The 4,145-nt window shown below is 52.5% G+C and overlaps 2 long non-coding RNA genes across 2 annotated transcripts; one reads left to right on the top strand and one right to left on the bottom strand.

Annotated features, from left to right (window-relative positions):
- Nucleotides 1-621: 621 nt before the first annotated feature.
- Nucleotides 622-2,654, bottom strand: LOC122240466. The gene is made up of 3 exons (XR_006220240.1): nt 2,552-2,654; nt 2,044-2,175; nt 622-771 (listed from the first exon to the last, which is right to left on the bottom strand). It is a non-coding gene; the product is annotated as an uncharacterized LOC122240466 (long non-coding RNA).
- A 92-nt stretch (nt 2,655-2,746) lies between these two features.
- LOC122240156 lies at nt 2,747-3,794 on the top strand. Its single transcript, XR_006219514.1, has 2 exons — nt 2,747-3,185; nt 3,579-3,794. It is a non-coding gene; the product is annotated as an uncharacterized LOC122240156 (long non-coding RNA).
- Nucleotides 3,795-4,145: the final 351 nt, after the last annotated feature.

Here is a 4,145-nt window from a genome sequence, read left to right as displayed (position 1 = left end):
CACTGGCCGAATTGCAAAAAGGAGAGGACTGAGAAGAATTCTTAGGTATGAACTGAAAGTGGCCGAGAAACCTGCGAAAGACGCTCCCCCAGTGTGGCAGAGATCACTAGCTGTTCTGCAACACCCACCTTGCCTTCTTCCATAGGAGCAGGACACGTGAATCTGGGCTGGCCACGCAGTCATCTAGAATGAAGACGTGCCCTAGCCTCCCATCTGGGTGAGGCCGTGTGCCCAACCTCCGGCCATTGAGAAGGAACCTTCCTAAAAAGACAGCTGCTAGGTGGCCTTCGTCCCCTTTTACTTTATCTCTTGTTTCTTCTGGTGGCTGGAAGACGGGACGTGATGGCTGGGGCTCCAGCAGCGATGCTGGACTTGTGAGGCCTTGGGAACAGGGGTCACACTCAGCAGAGTAACAAAAGGAGGAGGCTGCGAGACTGACACCGTGGAGTAGAGACGTCATGCCGGCTCTGGACCGCCAGCCTCGAGGTCTGACTTGAGCAATATGTTTCCGGCTTACGTCTCTGTTATTTGTACCCACGCCTAATTCTAACTGAGAAAATGGCCAGAGAAATGCACACTATGACGATGAACTGTCATTTTTCATTCGTGAGATTGGCGAGAATTAAAAGGCGGCTGCACCATTAGAGACAGTGCAGCACTGTGGTCAATATCCCGCCTGGACTGGACTCCTGCCCTGAATTGACCAGCTATGGAAACTTGAATCAAATATGTAACTTCTGCGCCGTGTGCCTTTTTCCCGCATTTCCTCCCCTGAAAAAAAAAAAAAAAGAAGAAGGTTTGGAAAAAAGCAAACTAATCTGTAGAGTCTTTGTGAGAAATAAATTTTGAGAACTTATTTCAATAATTCAAGTTATTCAAGTTCAATAATTCAAGTTCAAGCGCCTGGTACAGGGCATGCATGAGAACGTCTGCCATGACCATTAACAGTGAGCTACTGTACTGTGTTGTGCGCAGGTGTAGATGCACCGTGTTCACACTTGGTCAGAGGGAGTGTAAAGTGTAAAGCCATTTCAGAGGGCTCTGGGCCATGTCAAAACTTCAGAGGTGCCGGGGCACCTGGGCGGCTCAGCCGGTTAAGCATCGGACTTCGGCTCAGGTCATGATCTGACACTTTGTGAGTTCGAGCCCCGCGTCGGGCTCTGGGCTGACAGCTCAGAGCCCGGAGCCTGCTTCGGATTCTGGGTCTCCCTCTCTCTCTGCCCCTCCCCCACTTGTGCTCTGTCTCTCTCTCTCTCTCTCTCCCTCTTAAGAATAAATAAACTAAAAATAAATTAAAATTTATTTTAAAATTAAAATTTTTAAATAAATTAAAAAAAAAAACACTTCAGAAGTACATACGAGACTCTTTTTCACGTGTCCTTTTGAACCCAGCAACCTGAAGCCTTTGGGGCCAGGTGTTTTGCAGATTTCTAGAAGGTCATTTGGTGCCTGTGGCACATTCGGTGTCATTCTCTCACGGGGTCTGGGGGTGCTTCGTGCTGAAGGCTCCTTGCGGTCTTCGGCCTCCTCTGATTTCAGAGGAGACAACGGTCCCCTTCCGGTGCGGCCGGGAGGTTCCCGGGAGTGAATGCCCCTCGGGCACCTGCGGCTGATAGGGCCCAGGAGCAGGTAGGTAAGTGCTCAGCTGCCTTCAGTTCTTAGGAGGTCCCAGAGGGGTCGATCTCTCCCCCCGTCGCCCCATTGCCCGCTGCAGTCACCCCAACAATGATCGTTAGTTTGGCTTTTCCCCATCCCCCTCACTCTCCCCACTCCAGGCCTCCTGCTTCCTGGTCTCACCTTCTAAGTAAACCACCTGCGCCCAAGTCCTATCTCTGCTTTTGGGGAAAGCCCAAGACAGCCCCCCCAGAAACACAGCATTTCATCAGCGAGCTGCATTCATATTCACAGTAAGATAAACCAAGACTTGAAATAGTCTCCTATCAATTCGGGTCACGTTTGCAGCCAAACAGGTAAAGAAAAGGGGCTTGGTTTTCTGAGTGTTTGCATTTCACAGCTGCGGGTAAGGGACTAGCCTGTACTCACCTGGTACACAGAGGTGTGTCCCCTCCTGCTTCAGTCAGGTGAGTGGAGAACTCCCGGTTGCCACGGACTGCTCCCAGAAGGCCCCAAGGACACAACAGTTACCAAGATCTGGAGGCTCCTGCCCTCAAGGAGCTGACATCCAAGCAGAAAGAGACAGTCGATAAACTTAGGTACAGAAGTTATTTGCTTGGCCTCTGGCTACACTGGGGAAGGAGATCCAGGATGGGGAGATGGGGTGTTCAGGGGAGGCCTGTCACCAGGGTGATGTCCGAGCAGAGACCTGACTTGGGAGAGGGAGCCCAGGACACTGATCCAGGGACAGGGAACAGCAGGTGCAAAGGCCCTGAGGCAGAGAAGGGGTCTGACTTATGTTGGGGGGGCAAGGAAGCCGCAGAGGCAGGAGAGCTGGTAGGTATAGGGGAGCAGCCCCGGGTTAAAGCGTCTCTAGTTTCTAAGAGCCACGGGGTGCGCTGAAGGATTTAGGGGGAGGGGGACACCACGATCTGACTTGGAAGAGCCGTCTGCTTGATGCTCGAGGAGCGGATGGGAGCGTGAGCTGCAACAGGGCGAATTCGGAACAAGCCCGGTGGTGTTCGTCGTCCACCCGGTCCTTTTCCAACCGTAGCCACGACTCCTCCACGCCCGCCACCACCATGGGTCTTCCTGATTGGTCTTGGAGGGGGGGGGGGGGAAACCACAGCCCCTGCCAGTGATAGGTCAGGGGTCGGCACGTGACCAGTCCCCGCCAATGAAACGTCAGGAAAGATCAGCGGAGGTTCTGGGGAGGCCTCGGACACGACTGGCCTGGGGGTGACGCACGCAGGGAGATGGGGAGGTGGCGGCCCGAGAGAAGAGGCTGCTCCTGCACCCGGGAACCCCAGTCGCTCCCTGCTCTTTGCCACGCAGAACTGGGGGTGTGTTGGTGGCCCGCGAGGGACCGAACAGGTTTCAGCTCCTTGCGGCAGAAACCCCCAGACGGACAGCAAGCAACGTGTGTCCGTCGGCGGGGAGTGCTGCGCGACACGTGTGTGCGGCGGGATACAGCAGAGCCATGGCAAAGAATGGCCACGAGGTGACCTCGTGTCCTGAGAGACACCCAGCCGCGGGAGATGCTGTCGGTTCTCAATGATTCTGCCCCCGAGGTAAGTTGCCAGGTTCAGCAAAGAAAAATGCAGGGCGCCCAGTTAACTTTGAATTTCAGGTAAACAGTGAATCCTTTTTTTTTTTTTTTTTTTTTTTTTTTTTTTTTTTTTTTAAGTAGAAAAGTCTCTTGGGGCGCCTGGGTGGCTCAGTCGGTTAAGCTTCTGACTTCGTCTGACTTTGGCTCAGGTCATGGTCTCGCGGTCCGTGGGTTCGAACCCCGCGCTGACAGCTCGGAGCCTGGAGCCTGCTTCGGATTCCGTGTCTCCCTCTCCCTCTGCCTCTCCCCACTCGTGCTCTGTCTCTCAAAAATAAATAAACGTTGAAACAATTTTTTTTTTTTTAAAGTCTCAGCCGATGCATATTAACTGGATGCCTTGTATTTTATCTGGCAGCTGTCCCCCTCCCCGGGGACTCTTAGCAATGCCTGGAGACACTTCTGGAGGAACGCCACCAGCAGATAGAGGCCAGCGGCACTACCCAACATCCTGCAGTGCAGAAGACAGCCCCACAACAAAGAATTCTCCTGCCCAAAATGTCAGTGGTGCCAAGGTTGAGAACCTCTGTGTTATATGAGAAACAACAACCCGATAGAAAATGGTAGAATTCCATTTGTGTGTGTGCGTGTGTGTGCGTGCGTGTGTGTGTGTGTGTGTGTGTGTGTAAATGCAACTAAGCTCTATAATTGCATAGGAAAAGATATGGAAGGTCACACAACCAGTCATGTGGGGGTAGGGAGTGGATACGACTTCTCCCTCTAAATACTTCTGCAGTGTTTTATTATCTTTTAAGTTAACATTTAAAAAAAATTTTTTTTATGTTTTTATTTCATTTTTGAGAGAGAGAGGCAGAGTGCAAGTAGGGGAGAGGTAGAGAGAGAGGGAGACACGGAATCGGAAGCAGGCTCCGGGCTCCGAGCTGTCAGCGCAGAGCCCGACGCGGGGCTCGAACCCACGCACTGC

The sequence above is a fragment of the Panthera tigris genome, chromosome B4 (genome assembly GCF_018350195.1).
Source record: "Panthera tigris isolate Pti1 chromosome B4, P.tigris_Pti1_mat1.1, whole genome shotgun sequence".
Lineage (NCBI taxonomy): Eukaryota > Metazoa > Chordata > Mammalia > Carnivora > Felidae > Panthera > Panthera tigris.
Note: the sequence above shows the minus strand (reverse complement) of the source record. Positions and strands in the feature narration are given on the sequence as shown.